The 17,106-nt window shown below is 42.2% G+C and overlaps 1 long non-coding RNA gene and 1 pseudogene across 2 annotated transcripts in view; both read right to left on the bottom strand.

Moving 5' to 3' along the window:
• Positions 1-1,508, bottom strand: part of LOC311150311 (DENN domain-containing protein 2D-like) — a 49,756-nt pseudogene extending 48,248 nt beyond the window's left edge. The window contains exons 1-3 of the transcript XR_014615684.1: positions 1,441-1,508; positions 1,061-1,147; positions 825-929 (exon numbers count right to left, since the gene is read on the bottom strand). The product of XR_014615684.1 is annotated as a DENN domain-containing protein 2D-like (transcript). The remainder of the gene's footprint in view (positions 1-824; positions 930-1,060; positions 1,148-1,440) is intronic.
• The window catches only part of LOC311149819, a 398,282-nt gene that overhangs the window by 271,873 nt on the left and 109,303 nt on the right, over positions 1-17,106 (bottom strand). The gene's annotated exons all lie outside the window — the stretch shown is intronic.

Raw genomic sequence — 17,106 nt, 5'->3', positions numbered from 1 at the left:
GACGCTTGGCATTCAGGCCAAAGAGTTCAATCTTGGTTTCATCAGACCAGAGGATCTTGTTTCTCATGGTCTGAGTCCTTTAGGTGCCTTTTGGCAAACTCCAAGCGGGCTGTCATGTGCCTTTTACTGAGGAGTGGCTTCCGTCTGACCACTCTACCATAAAGGCCTGATTGGTGGAGTGCTGCTGAGATGGTTGTCCTTCTGGAAGGTTCTCCCATCTCCACAGAGGAACTCTGGAGCTCTGTCAGAGTAACCATTGGGTTCTTGGTCACCTTCCTGACTAAGGCCCTTCTCCCCCGATTGCTTAGTTTGGCTGGGCGGCCAGCTCTAGGAAGAGTCTTGGTGGTTCCAAACTTCTTCCATTTAAGAATGATGGAGGCCACTGTGTTCTCGGGGACCTTCAATGCTGCAGAACGTTTTTGGTACCCTTCCCCAGAGCTGTGCCTCGACACAATCCTGTCTCGGAGCACTACGGACAATTCCTTCGACCTTATGGCTTGATTTTTGCTCTGACATGCACTGTCAACTGTGGGACCTTATATAGACAGGTGTGTGCCTTTCCAAATCATGTCCAATACTTTAATTTACCACAGGTGGACTCCAATCAAGTTGCAGAAACATCTCAAGGATGATCAATGGAAACAGAATGCACCTGAGCTCAATTTCGAGTCTCATAACAAAAAAATATGTAATCCATTTTAGAATAAGGCTGTAACGTAACATAATGTGGAAAGTCAAGGGGTCTGAATACTTTCCGAATGCACTGTGAAGTGATACATCGCAGCATCCATGAGGTTGAGAGATTAATAGTTTGGTTTGTTTACCCTTTAACCGGTCTGCCACCGGCCTCAGCTGGACCAGACGGGTGGGTCCTCCTGAGGCGGCTATCACAAGAGCATCAACCTCCTCCCTCTTCTCTGGAATGCTCTCTAGAAGAAGAAGAAGAAATTAGGACTATTTGTCAATTCATCCTTTACTTGCATGGTCGGTATAACACTATTCAGGTTCAGACAGAGAAGGAGAGAGAGAGATCGTAGATGTTTAGATGAGAACCACTCACCCTTTCTTGAGGCCTCGCGCACCGAAGAGTAGGAATGCACGCCCCTCCACCTAAATCCAGTCTCCTCGCCATCTGTTGACTGTTTACCTTGGATTGAGATGAAGTTTCAAGATTACACCATACTTCTGTAATGTACTGTATGTGAACTGAAGGAATGTTTAATCAAAGTTTAGAAAAATGGACAGCAATGATGACTGTTCATATGTATCAATTTGGCTAGGGGAATAACACGTTTACAGTGTTGTCTATGGCACTAGGTCAAGACAGATGTATTTCTTCTGTGTCAACTCCAAATAAAATGACCTCATTCATTTGTTAATCTCAAATAATAACCCCTCAATAGCCTTTGTCAAGGCAAGAGGGATGACAGGGATGCTCACGCTTGGAACGTAAAGAGGAAAAGCTCCAGCTTCTTCTCTGATGCTTCTCTCCCTCCATCCTAGCTCTCTTTGTCTAGAAGAGAGGTGGATAAATCGTTTTGAGATTCTTTTAAAATGAACTGGAAGCAATGACATGTCAACATCTGACCTTCAACGGCTTTTGACGATTATTTACAGTGATCACTTCTTTTAAGATATTTTCATCACCTATGAGAGCAGTGTCCCAGCTTTTTCAGTAGTGTGGTTTGAATCTCATAACCCAGTGGTGAGGCTCCTATTTCAGACTCCCTCACAACGTATTGTTTCTCCTTGATGCTATCAGTTATTGTTTGCTCTAATGTAGACTTTGAAACTCTTTATTTAAACTGTGGCACACCTTCTTGGTCCGTCTAACAATATGCTTGGAGTCATGCGTCATAAGAAACAGAAGTCCAAGGCAGACATCTGTGTGTAATTTACAGGATATGATACCAAGCAGAGTTTTAAAATTAACTTGAAAGTGCCAGGACTAAGCTTAAGCTTCTGGACCTCAAGTACCGAATTCACAGTCTTGTGAAGGCCCTCCCTGTGTCACTACTACCCAGTATCAATTTGACTTTGTGGCTGTGGAAACCATTTATCATCCTCACACGGGCTTGAAAATCACCTCACCAGTTTAAGCACCGCCTTCTCCTAATCCTGATTAGTCAAAATAATCTACGACGAAAACCCCAAACCAGGACCTACTGCTGCTCGTAATCACAATTTTACGTGAGCCTTGACAGATTCTCGTTTCATCTGTCCATGAGAATCTGTCCACGAGAGATTAGGTAAATTCCAATGCAATAATTTAGATTTTTGGAATGGACTTGAGTATTCAAATTGAATTAATGCATATTAAGTTAATGAGGGTTTTTGCAGTTGTGATAGCATTTTGTACTCAACAATACAAAGGAGTTTACCCCAGTCGAACCAATCAACATGAAGCTTGTACACAGCAAATTGGCCAATGTTGATTCAGGAGTTAAATTCACTCTGTAAGAGTGAAATGAACACTCAGTGGTGTCAAATAACCCCCAATGTTGGTGTTTAAAACCAGAGTTATTGTTTTACACTGTGGAGAGTAAAACAGTCCTATCAGAACCACGGCCATCATCATCATATTTCCCACCATGCTCTACTGCAGGTTGATTTTCTTAGGGTTGTTTTTAGTATCTGTGTTTTTGCATGTACATTGATTAATCTATACTACACAAAGATAAATAACATACATTTTCCTAAACTATTCCAATCAGTTAGTTAGATTTATTGCAATCGTTACTGAAATGGCTGTTCCAGTTTAAATGGTTTAGGTAGTCTCCTTTATCAATTTCCATTATCCTGACAGTCATTCTGAATGTGGGTTGCGTGTGCATAAAAAATGATATCTGTTGGGATTCCAATAGGAATTACATATCACTTTGCAAGCCAGCATAATGTGACTTGCAGGCCTGATGTGGCCTGTAAACCAGGAGTTTCCTAAGTAAGGCGTTACAATATATGTAATGTATATTGTCATTTTAATGATAACATTCGCCTATGAACTCACTTGGTGAAAGCCACAGGCCTTTTAAAGGAAAGAATTCAACAACAATGTCTGTGTCAATAACAAATACAGTCATGGGTGGTATCTCTAAAGACACTCTGGGAAATATGCAAAGTAGGCTTTACACCATACATACATTATATTACTAATAGATACACATATTTTTTTTTAGTGCATTTTATATTGCACTCCAGAGTAGAGTGAAATACTAATTAGTTCACTCCAGTGTAGAGTGAAATGGCTAAATTAATTCACTCCAGTGTATAGTGAAATCCTTAATATTTCACTCCAGTGTATTGTGAATTTCACACAGCCAGTGTTAAAGAAACACTGTCTACATGTTAACACTTTTGAAAGTGTGAAATTCACTCAGAGTGGATGCATATACAGTGGGGGAAAAAAGTATTTAGTCAGCCACCAATTGTGCAAGTTCTCCCACTTAAAAAGATGAGAGAGGCCTGTAATTTTCATCATAGGTACACGTCAACTATGACAGACAAAATGAGAAAAAAATATCCAGAAAATCACATTGTAGGATTTTTTATGAATTTATTTGCAAATTATGGTGGAAAATAAGTATTTGGTCAATAACAAAAGTTTCTCAATACTTTGTTATATACCCTTTGTTGGCAATGACACAGGTCAAACGTTTTCTGTAAGTCTTCACAAGGTTTTCACACACTGTTGCTGGTATTTTGGCCCATTCCTCCATTCAGATCTCCTCTAGAACAGTGATGTTTTGGGGCTGTCGCTGGGCAACACGGACTTTCAACTCCCTCCAAAGATTTTCTATGGGGTTGAGATCTGGAGACTGGCTAGGCCACTCCAGGACCTTGAAATGCTTCTTACGAAGCCACTCCTTCGTTGCCCGGGCGGTGTGTTTGGGATCATTGTCATGCTGAAAGACCCAGCCACGTTTCATCTTCAATGCCCTTGCTGATGGAAGGAGGTTTTCACTCAAAATCTCACGATACATGGCCCCATTAATTATTTCCTTTACACGGATCAGTCGTCCTGGTCCCTTTGCAGAAAAACAGCCCCAAAGCATGATGTTTCCGACCCCATGCTTGACAGTGTTCTTTGGATGCAACTCAACATTCTTTGTCCTCCAAACACGACGAGTTGAGTTTTTACCAAAAAGTTATATTTTGGTTTCATCTGACCATATGACACACAGTTGATTTCTTCAAACCAAGCTGCTTACCTATTGCAGATTCAGTCTTCCCAGCCTGGTGCAGGTCTACAATTTTGTTTCTGGTGTCCTTTGACAGCTCTTTGGTCTTGGCCATAGTGGAGTTTGGAGCGTGACTGTTTGAGGTTGTGGACAGGTGTCTTTTATACTGATAACAAGTTCAAACAGGTGCCATTAATACAGGTAACGAGTGGAGGACAGAGGAGCCTCTTAAAGAAGAAGTTACAGGTCTGTGAGAGCCAGAAATCTTGCTTGTTTGTGGGTGACCAAATACTTATTTTCCACCATAATTTGCAAATAAATTCATTAAAAATCCTACAATGTGATTTTCTGGATTTCTTTTTCTCAATTTGTCTGTCATAGTTGATGTGTACCTATGATGAAAATTACAGGCCTCTCTCATCTTTTTAAGTGGGAGAACTTGCACAATTGGTGGCTGACTAAATACTTTTTTCCCCCACCGCAAAAGTGTTAAAATGAACACTACAGCGAGTTAGTTTAACACTTCCGATTTTGTGTAGCATCTGAATTGATGCATGTAGCCTACATTGTTTGAAATTAACTTAAAATAGATCATTTGTGAAAACATGTTCTTGGTCAGATTCTAAGTCCTATTCTCATACACACTCATACACACCAGAAAAGCAGCCTCTGGATGTAAGTTTTCCTGCTTGGTTATAGCCTCATACAGTTCGTTAAGTGCCAGCTTGTTATTTTTCTTGTCCTGAGGTGGAATGTATACAATATCACGATAATGTATACAACAGTCACAATAACAGCTGAATACTCCCTCGGGGGGTAGAAGGGTTGACATTTGGCCATCAGGTATTCCAAGACGGGTGAACAATGGGTCGACACTTCCACCGCGCTCAAGTCAGCACACCAGTTGTTGTTGATTGTCACGATCGAGGTAAGGAGTAGACCAAGGCGCAGCGTGATGAACGAACATGTTACTTTATTATATTAAAGCACAAAACAATAAACGACTCGTGAAGTCCACGGTGACAATGACCGAACACGGAACAAAAACCCACAAACACCAAGGGAAAACAGACAGTATAAATATGGCTCCCAATCAGAGACAACCAGCCAACAGCTGACACTCGTTGCCTCTGATTGGGAGTCACTCAGGCAAACATAGAATACACAACCTAGAACACCCAACATAGAAACAGAACACATAGAATGAACACACCCTGGCTCAACATATAGAGTCCCAGAGCCAGGGTGTGACATTGATGAAGAGGCAAACCCCTTCCCCCCTCTATTTCCCCGACACCACTGTCCTGTCAGCACTGTGAATGAAGAATCCATAGAGTTGAATATCTTGTCCCAGAGCCATGTTTCAGAAAAGCAGAGAATATTGCAGTTTCGAGAGTCCCGTTGGTGGTAAATCCATGATCGGAGGTAATGTATCTTATTATCAAGTGACCAGTAGAATGGAGGGAAGAGGTGGCCGGTTCTCCCTTAACCTAAATTTAGCCAGGATCCCCCTCTCTTGCCTCTGTAACGTCGGCGTTTCCTCTTGGGTAACCCGAAAATGTTGTCGGAATTACAGAAAGAGCCCAGAGCAGATGAGCCGGAATTGAGGTAAGTAACGGCCGAATCTGATGTTCAAAAGTTGTTGTCGGTTGTAAGAAATGATAGTGGATACATTTAGAGAAAATAAACAACAAAAGAATCACAAAATAGCAAAGTTGGGTCGGAGCTTGCAAAATGGCGGCCATCCAGTACGGATAATCTTCTCTCTCTCTTTATCTCATCTCCTGAGTAATGGAAGTTACTGGTAATCTAACTGTCGATTAGGTTTGAAAGTTTATCTAAATAAACCTTACAAATTTTGGGCTTTCCATATGCTGCAGCTCATGGTTGTTTAATTTTACGACACAAACACTAAGAAAGAAGAAACACCAGAATAACTCACATTTAACACCAGGTTGTTATGTCATGTATTTCTTAATTTGATCAATCTGTATTATTTAATATGATTTATTTTTATATTCTCTGTGTATTAATAGTTAATTACAGCCATTATTCTACTCAAATAAGATGAGTAAGTTGGATGTCTTCATATCTTCATAATAAGAGGAAGTCTCCAAACGCAGTGGTTGTGCTGTTAGCACTAGCCACAGGAAGTAAAAGTGAAATTGTGTTAGTTTGATAGCACCTGCACCCTGTCAAGTAGATCAAACACTTCTCCTCTCTTCCTGTCATATGATGTTTATTGACAGGAAATTGTGAGATGCAAAAGTATTTGAAATGTGCCTCTTACACAACAATTGAGATGATGCTGAAGAAATCTGCTTTGACAAAAATTATCCAAGGGTCGCAAAAAAAGAACTGAATACACAATTGACTCGCTCTAACCCTCACGGACTGTGCAATACACGTTTGTCAGTTTTTTGTTCTCTTTCTCTGTTCTCATTTTTACACCTATCCGGTATATACCTTACATTTAAAGTGTATTTACCAATATCTATTTTTCTGTGCTTTGCATAGTGAATAAAAATGTCTGTTAAAGATGTCTCCAAACATAGGCCTAAATTAAATCCCACAGGTAATGCTGCGTAGTGCAACCTTGAACTCAAAACACGTAGAACACAATTGAAATGGGTCAGGCCGACATACATACTCTCCGAGGTACAATCTCTTGCCCAATCAGAATCAATCTGTAGGTATATCCACTCTGACCTTGTCCTCAATATTTTTTGGATGGTTGGTTCGATCTGTAGGTCAACTACGCAGTTCACCTCTACCCAGGCAAATACCACTGTTAGAGAGAATGCTGGCTTAGTTGTACCGCTTGAACCATTCTGTCAAGTTGAAGCCCCCATACCTCTCTCTCTCCAATGCTGTCCTTCATTACCTCTTTACTCTTAATTTTATTTATTTCTCTTTCACTGCCAAGTCTTTCGTTCTTACTCCAAGAAGGCTGTTGGTGCATTTGACCTTATGAGGACGTATGCATGTTAAAGTGTGTACTGTGCACACCTCGGTGAGCAGAAGCTGACTTTACCCTTTAACCCAGGCCCAGGGGAATTTCCTCTTTCAATATAATGAGTCATAAATTACTATACTAATAAACTAAACATGAATCTGCAACGGACAGGTGTGTATGATGTATGGCCAATCTCCCAATTTCACCACTTTCGTGTGTCCTCCCTTCAAACACAGGTTATCATCAACAATAAAGTAATACTTCTGAAACATGTTATTATCCCTTTCTCTAACCGAATCATTTCTGACACACCATTTGACACATGGCACTCTACTTTATGGGAAGTTATCTGTCGGCCAGCTAAATCATATAGGGTTACTTTATTTTAGTGAAATGGGCTACAACATGAATGCACAGCGTCCTTCATTAGCATTTAGGTCAGTGGTAAGCCACAGGCAGTAGCAGTAGATAGCATAAATCCCACTGCTTACTGGTTCTCATCTATATGAGAATGCTTTATGATTGTTATTTCATTAATCTGCATGTTTTTCTTGTGTCCCTCCTACTGTATATGACAAGATCAATGTCCACCAACTCCCAAGAAGCACTTTCCTGGCATCAATCTAGCCCAAATGGTTGGTGGAGAGGAGCTCTACAATAGTCTGTGACCAGGATCAAACTGGCACCAAGTACTCCGAGCAAGCTATGATTCACTATGCATAAACAATGCATCGTCCTCGACCTAGTGTCTTCATATTGCATAACCCATGCCAACATCGACTAAGCATCTCCACTAAGCACATCTCTTAACGTTCAGGTGTTGTATGTTGGAATGACACATGACAATTCTGTTTACTTTACTGTATACCAGACCTGGGTTCAAATATTATTTGAAATAATTTCAAATACTTTATCTGTGCTTGATTGAGCTTGTCTGGCTTAATGGACCAATAGAACAGTCCCAAAATTGCAAACCCCATCCATTTGATACTCCGAACAAGCTAAAGCAAGCGCTCAAAGCATTCGAAATATTTCGAATAGTATTTGAACTCAAGCCTGCTGTAAACCTATGTACGTATTGTAAATAAAATATTAAAATTTTATAGGAAAAAAACTAATAGATACACAAAGAATAAATAAAAGAATGGGTAATCCATTGAAGATTGCCACTATATAAAGACTAAAAGCTCTCACCAGGCTTTCCAGTCAGTGTGCACGTTGTTCACTTCCCGGCTCTGTCTTTATTGTGTTCACAAGTGGTTTAGTCAGGAAATGGGAGGGTAGACTCATGCAACTTTTTTAATACTGTTTATGGAAGAAAATGATGGTCAAACATACTCATAATAACGGTTGAGCCAATCTATTTCAAATGTTAGCTTGATTTCAATTTATTTGCATTGGAAATGAATTAAAATACCATCTTTATGATACACTTCATATGACTTCTAGCTTGTTGTTGTGGGAGAATGGGAGGAAGAAGTGTGGCACAATAATAGCGTACATCATCTAGCCTGGTCTTACCTTTCCTTTCAGTGATAAGTGACACTCAGTGACCAAGTTTGAAAACGAGCCATACAGTAGTATGAACTGGAGTTAAAGGCTAAGGATCCCCATCTAGTGGACATGTGTGGCACGTTCTCTAAATGGAAAAGCTACAATGACGCATACAGTCTCGGTCTAGTCTAAAGGTTCTATTCAATCTGTAAAGCTGAAGCGCTACAGATTCGTGATAGGAATGTGAAGGTAATTTCCGATTGAGCTGACATATGCAGCGTTTACTGTGAATGCAGTCTCCACTAAGGTGAGAAAATTGCCTTTAAATTTCAATCACGCTGTAAAACGGAACTTCCGCGATGCAGTTTGAATAGAGCCATTAATCAAAAATGTGTATTTCATGGTATTGTCTGATAACTGGAGAAGCAGGTCATTAATTTCATTCCAGTTCATCATTAGATTAGAACATAATAGAATATAACTCACATACTGTTATAAGTAAAGAAACGTTCAAACATAACATATCTTTTGTCAACTTCAGCATCCACAAACCCTTAACCTGTTCCATTAAAATAAATAAAAAGTCTGTATGTTTATTGAATAGAGAGCTATAGAGGATAAAAAATAGAAGAGAGCGTGCTGAAATAGCAGTGGACCAGATTCAAACCCATGCTTCAGCTGTAAACCTGCACTGGCGGCAGCAGCCTAGACCAGGGTTGAATCAGCTGTGTAGTGCTGGGGCAAAAACCAAAACATGCACCCATGGTGGGCCCCAGGACCAAGTTTGGGAAACTCTGGCCTAGACCGCTAGACCACCCTAGGCCACATATTTTTCATTTTTACAGAGTAATTTCTGTGTCTCGCTATACATCAAATCAAATCAAATCAAATTTTATTGGCCACATGCGCTGAATACAACAAAACGGCATGCAGTCTCAGGGTCAGGGCAGGCAGAATGGTCAAAACCGAGAACTAGAAAACAGGAACTTGAGAACGCCAGGAGCAAGGGGAAAACCGCTGGTAGGCTTGACGAAACAAAATGAACTGGCAACAGACAAACAGAGAACACAGGTATAAATACACTGGGGATAATGGGGAAGATGGGCGACACCTGGAGGGGGGTGAAGACAATCACAAAGACAGGTGAAACAGATCAGGGTGTGACACATCCCAGGTCTTGGAAGATAAGGTGCGGACAGGTGTATGGGGTTTCTACCTTTTAAAAAATAGACCTTTACCAGTTACAGTATGGATGTTCTAGCAGCGCTTAGAAATGAAAGTGTGTGGAGTAATCGTCCATGACATTCAACACATATCTGTGAGGGCCCTTAGAAATCATTTTACCCCACTTTGGAGACGTTTGGCTTGGGGAGTGCAGGTTGTTGAGGGCAGCCTCCCTCTCTCTCAGTTGTGCTCTGATACGGTTGATCCTTTCCTCGCCGACTGCTCAAAGTCAAAGCCATGATACTGTCTAGGGGTGGGGGCGAGAGTGGGTGTCATTGGGCACTCCACAGAACAACTCTGAACACTATCCCCTGTGACACCATCGGTGGCGTCAACTTCCATGTCCGTATCGCTGCTTTGGTCAGCATTCAGGGTCTTTGGTGGAGGTAAGCTGTCATCAGCAGTATCAGAGGGCAGGTTTTCCACCTCAGTCTCGTCCCTATTGGTGGCTTGGACCTCTGCCCCACCCTTCTTTCCACCCTTATCGTTGTCCTCTTCATCAACTCGTCTTGGTTTCACACTACCCAAATTGCGACCTCCCTTTTCCTCATGCTCCGCCTCCTGAACATCTTCATCTACCTCAGTGGTAATGCTACATCTGCCCTTAAAGTCTTCAAGGGTGCGATTGTCTGTCTTTGATATAGATTCTTGGGTCTCGTCAGTCAAAGGCTTGTCTACATCTTGGGTCACCAGCTCAATATCCTGTTCAGGACGTCTGCCAGGTGTCTCCTTTGACAACCTGTTGGCATTCAATATCTTCTGTATGACTTGATCCTATGGTGGAAAAGAGAGAAAAAATTGCTGTAGACAGGATTTCAAATTTTGACAAACACCAGTTTTCCTGTTCTCCTTGAGAGTAGATTTGAGAATTGTGTATTGTACAGACTTAAAAAAGCAACTCTACAAAAAGAGCTATATTTCAAGTCTGATAAGTGAATGATATTTATAACAGGGGTTATCATCAGGATACCTTCATCTCCACCTAGCCTTTATTTACATTACACATACCACAAGGTGGAAATAGGTTGTCAATTTTAAAATGATTTCTTTGCCAAGTTATATGAGAATGTATTTGCTGATCAATTGACAATGCAGTGCCAAGGAGATTCATAGCAGACTCATACAAATCTGGTGTTGGCATGCTATGGCACAGCTGAGACGATAGTCCCCACCTGCTGTGTTATGAGCTTCTTCCGCTGAGTGGCCCTGTTTGGCACCCTGCTGTGGCTCAAGGTCCGCCGGGGGGATTCTGGACAACTTCACCTAGACTTGGTAGGTCAGGCCGAACTTCCGTATAAATTATTTCTCTAGCAATGCCCACTCCATCTGAGGCTCATCAGGAGAAGGCTTGGGAGATGCAGGGCATGACTGAGGTGGTAAGGACAAGGGGGTGAGGAAGAGGTCAAAATACAGGAATTCAGCTTACCGTGAAAATATGTTGTACACCTGGTATTCTCACAGGTTGGTATTTGAATGATGCTTCAGACTAGTTTCAAGCAACTTGATAATGTTGCTATCACAAACAGTTTCAAGTCTCACATTTTTAAGCAGGCACTTCTCAAGAGCAATGAGAACAATCAGGAGGGGGCAACAGCGGGGAAAGCAGGAGATGTCAGGGCCTTTCCTTCCTCTGGCTCTTCCTAGCAGGTGAGAGGAAGATCAGTTTTCTTTGTGTGGTCTGTGGAGGGGCCAGGGAAGACGATGAGTTTCTCAGGTCAGGGCTGTGCTGTCTCTTTCCTCTGGCAGTCTTTGGTCTCTTGATTGACAGGAAGATCCTCTTGTGTTCAATGATGATGGTATCCTGGTGGGGGTGAGGGGGGGGGGGCATGGGGGAGTGGGGTGATCTGGGGAGCGGTACCCTGCTGGAAGTTCTGTCCGCAGGGCAGGAGCTCCCGAGGACTCTGAAGGCCGTGCAGCTGGAGTAGACGAAGGTCATGAAGAAGGGACCCTGTGCTGCCTTGGATTCTGTTGTCTCCAGTGAGGTCAGGTTCATCTTGGCGGTGTCCACTGTTGGGCTGGCCGGTGAACAGCCTCTCTCCCGGATGACCACCGGAGAGTTCCACGTGGCTGAAGGCGAGGACCCTTTCTTGGCACTGCCACCGTGAGTGCGGGGCACCCAATCGCTCTCAAAATGGAGGTTGGCAGAGTCTGAATAGGAGTGATTTTCACCTCTGCCTCTTTAGGGATGTAGATCTCAAAGTTCTCCAGGATGTCTGTGCCCTACATCTTTTCACATCGACTTCTACAGCTGGCTGAAAGCTATAGCAAAGGGGGTTTACACTTATGCCGCATATACTATAACATTGCATACAGTTAGTTATTGGGCACTTAAAGCCACAATCTGTAGATTTAGTCATTTCAAATAATGAAAACATACTTGTAGAAAAAAAGAGAAGGAAGGGAAGCGCTGCTAAGGTACACATAGTCCATTTTGTTAGACAGAAGGTGCTCTTTGGTAACAAAGGCCATGCAGCCGAAACGTGTCGGAGTTTTTAGACTTTGTTTCCATTGAACATGCCATATAAATAAAGGCATTTAAATTAATTATATGAAGAGTGCCTTGGTCCTCCTTTCTTTTTGATGAAAACCTACTCGTTGCTTTTATGTGACTGTGAGATTACAAGTAACCTACTGTACATCTGTCAATAGTCATCATAACAAAACACATTTTTGTAAACTAATGATACAAAGCTTATATTACAATAGAAAGTCAATTTGCATGCAGATATTACAACCAGTATGTGAAAGTGTCATGGATGGATTTGATCCATTGTTCACGTATTTGTGGCCCATTTGTAGTATAAAAAATATTATTGTTCCAGCTGGTTGATAGGCTTTATTAGGTAGGTCATTTTAAGCGTAGCACAGAGATCCTTCCTCAATTCCCGACATGGAAGAAAACACGTCTTCCAAACGTACATATCCACTGAGCAAAAATATAAACGCAACATGCAACAATTTCAAAGATTTTGATGAGTTGCAGTTCATATAAGGAAATCAGTCAATTGAAATAAATTCATTAGGTCCTAATCTATGGATTTCACATGACTGGGCAAAGGCACCCACTGGGGAGCCAGGCCCAGCAAATCAGAATGACATTTTTCCCCACAAAAGGGCTTTATTACAGACAGAAATACTCCTCAGCACCCCCTCATACGATCCCGCAGGTGAAGAAGCCGGATGTGGAGGTGCTGGGCTGGCGTGGTTACAAGTGGTCTTCAGTTGTGAAGCCGGTTGGACATACTGCCAAATTCTTTAAAAAGACGTTGGAGGCGGCTTATTGTAGAGAAATTAACATTCAATTCTCTGGCAACAGCTCTGGTGGACATTCCTGCAGTCAGCATTTTAGAGTGGCCTTTTATTGTCCCCAGCACATGGTGCACCTGTGTAATGATCATGCTGTTTAATCAGCTTCTTGATATGCCACACCAGTCAGGTGGATGGATTATCTTGGCAAAGGAGAAATGCTCACTAACAGGGATGTAAACAAATTTGTGCACGAAATTTGAGAGAAATAAGCTTTCTGTGTGTATGGAAAATGTCTGGGATCTTTTATTTCAGCTCATGAAACATGGGTCCAACACTTTAAACATGTTGCGTTAATATTTTTGTTCAGTATAGTTGCAGGGGATTCATTTGAATTTAGAAAATGCTCAGTTATTAAATTAAATAAATGTTTTGCTCCATGAAGTAATCCAACGTGTACGCAGCCATCTTGTCTATTTCAAATATTCTCTTATTGATTGAGATATGTGGGTGTCCACCCCAAAGTGCCACATGTCATGATGACCAGTGGTGACCCGTCATTCAGCGCAGGTGGGGTATTATGATTATTAATTTTTTTGTTGTCTGTTTTGCATGTTATTTTGGCATTAATACGTGTCACATATCAGTTTACAAACAATGTAAAACATAAAATACAAAATATTTTCCTCCCGAGTGACGCAGCGGTCTAAGGCACTGCATCACTGTGCTGATGCGCCACTAGAGCCACGGGTTCGATCCCAGGGCGGTGCACAATTGGCCCAGCGTCGTCCGGGTTAGGGGAGGGTTTGGCCGGCAGGGATTTCATTGTCTCATCATGCTCTAGCGACTCCTTGTGGTGCGCCGGGCGCATGCAAGTTGACTTTGGTCCTCAGTTGACTGTGTTTCCTCCAACACATTGGTGCAGCTGGCTTCCGGGTTAAGCGAGCAGTGTGTCAAGAAGCAGTGCGGCTTGGCAGGGTCGTGTTTCGGAGGACGCATGCCTCTCCCGAGGCCATAGGGGATTTGCAGCGACAAGATCGTAACTACCAATTGGATATCACGAAAAAGGGGGTAATAGTATATATATATTTAAAAAACATAATTACTCACCTCGTCCACTGTGTGTGTGCCTCTGTGACATAAGCTAAACATCTACCTTGCTAGCTCATCATGTCTCAGTCTAAACTGTACACTCAAAAATACAGAAAGGAGTGAGAATCAAACCCTGAATTCAAAGGCTGGTTGAAGCCATTTATTGGAGATGATACACGGGCATACTGTCTGTATTGTAAGGCTGATTTCTACGCCAAACTTAGTGATGTAAAAAATACATGACAACTCAAAAACATACTCAAAAGGCAAAGCCTTATAACAGTTCTACCGAAAACAAGCTGCCATTTATGGTTAAAAAAGTTGACTCTGCAAAAAAGGCTGAGGCCACCATGGCATTAGCTATCGCTGAACACTGTTCCATGCTGGCATGTGATCACATTGGAGAAGCATGTAGAGCTGCTTTCTCAGACTCCACTGCTGCTACCCACTTCAAAATGCACAGGACAAAGTGCACAGAAATGATTAATGGTGTTCTAGCACCATACTTTATGAAAAAGTTGGTCGCAGATGTGGGTGACCAGCGTTTCAGCCTCCTCCTCGATGAGTCCACGGATGTAAGTGTTTCTAAGTACCTGGGGGTTGTGATAAGGTACTTTAGTGACACCAAGTAGACAATTGTATCAACATTTCTGGGGCTTGTTGAGTTGGAGGGAGGAGATGCCAAATCTATAGCCCGTGCTGTTGTGGCTTTCCTCGAGAAGTGTTGTCTTAAAAAAGAGAAACTCCTGGGGATATGGACTGACAATGCCTCTGGGGATTAACAATGGGGTCCATAAAGTGATGAAGGAGGAGTATGGCCTCAAAGATCTGGTTCTTATTCGCTGTGTGTGCCACTCTCTGCAGCTTGCTGTAAGTCATGCTTCCAATGACACCATCCCCCGTGGTGTGGAGTACTTGGTACGAGAGACTTATAACTGGTTTTCAGTGTCTCCAAAGCGCAGGGAGGCCTACAAGGCCATATATGAGACCATCAACTGTGGGGAGAAACCTTTACAGATAACCAAGGTGTGTGCCACACGTTGGCTCTCCATTGAACCCGCGGTTTCACACATTTTGGACCAGTGGGAGGAGCTTAGGCTGCATTTCGCAGTCACCAAGTCCAGTGAACACTGCTACATGGCTGAGGTTGTATACTCCATGTACAGTGATCCTCAAAACATATTGTATCTGACTTTTTTGAAGTCAGTGCTGGGTGAGGTACAGTTGGCCATCAAGGCTTTTGAGGGAGAGCAAGTAGATCCTCTTAAGCTACTTGACAGCTTGGTTAGCCTGATCAAGTCTGTGAGCAGCAGGGTGCTGAATCCACTGGCAAATGTTGATGTACTCAAACGGCCAAAAGATGGATACATCAGTCCCAAACTGTACCTTGGTTACCTTTTTGAGTCAAAGGCAGCTGAGCTCCACCTTGCGCCTGAGGATGAAAACAATGTCTGAAAGCGGTGTGTAGCCTTCACCATCTCCCTCACTAATGAGTTGAGGGTGAGACTGCCGGACAACATCAAAGCATTGCAGTACATGTCAGTTTTCAATGTGGAGGAAACTCTAAAGCACAATAAGTGCCCTGGAGAAATAGAAAAAATTGCCAAGCTCCTTGGCTACTCCCCTGCAGAGATAGACAAGATTGTCCAGCAATGGCGTGCCATCCATCTTAGTAAATGGAATGAGACAAAAAAACACACTGGGCTTCTGGAGTGAGATTTGGAAGTTCAGGGATGCAGCTGATATCAACCCGTTTCAAGAACTTGCCATGGCTGCAGTGTCTGTGTTGTCCTTGCCACACTCGAATGCTGAAGTCGAGAGAGTATTCAGCCAGATGGGTGTGGTAAAAAGTCAACTTAGAAATCAGATGTCCTTGCAGACCCTTAACTCCATCCTGTACATTCGATATGGACTGAAGCTGTCTGGTGAGGCTTGCTATGAGCACCAGCTGCCTGATAATGTTTTGCAGCTTTTTGGCACATCAGCTGCTTACTCATTTAAGTCACCTCCCTCAGTTGCTGAACCTGCCATAGAGAGCCTTGACCAAAATGACAATGACCCACTCTTTCTGTGAGCCAGCACAGCCTGTGTGTGTGTGGAGGGGGGTCTGGAAAAAAAACAATTAACCTGAATTAGGGCCATAATTTTCTCACATTGCCATTGACAGTTTTTTCTATTGTCTCTTATTGGTCCATTAAGATTGTTAATGTAGATTGTATACAAAAAAAATTAAAAAATGTAATGGTTAAACATTTTCATGTTTTACTGTGACTTGTTGTAGGCTCCTAAGTGGACCATAAGGTTATAAACCAAACACAACTTAAGAAAACTAAACAAATCTAAAATAAATGTTTAAAAAAACTAAAAAAAAAAAAAAACTAGGTAACTCCGCCAGAGTGTCTCTTTTGGGTCACTTTTGCCGGTCCCAAGCCCAGATAAAGGAGGAGGGTTGGAATTGTGACATTAAAAAAAACGATCTTATTTCTCTCTCCTACAGCGTCCATCACAATTACATGCACATTGCCAATTATGCAAATTAGGTGATGACATCATTTAGTGACTTTTAGGACAGCCAATAGCTACTTTCCTTACTGAGGAGTTGGCAACACTGAGCCTCACCAGCCAGATGAAAATCTCTGGTACATGCATCCATAGATATAGTGTCTATGCAGGCAACTTTGTATTACCCAACATGTATGCTCCAACCATTTACATTTCAGTCATTTAGCAGACGCTCTTATCCAGAGCGACTTACAGTAGCAAGTGCATACATTTTCGTACTGGTCCCCCATGGGAATCGAACCCACAACCCTGGCGTTGCAAGCGCCATGCTTTACCAACTGAGTCACACGGGACCACATTCATGTGCATATAGTTAACAAATAGTGAGAATTTCACATATTTTCCAGCAACACT

This window comes from Coregonus lavaretus (assembly GCF_964263955.1).
Source record: "Coregonus lavaretus genome assembly, chromosome: 22".
NCBI lineage: Eukaryota > Metazoa > Chordata > Actinopteri > Salmoniformes > Salmonidae > Coregonus > Coregonus lavaretus.
Note: the sequence above shows the minus strand (reverse complement) of the source record. Positions and strands in the feature narration are given on the sequence as shown.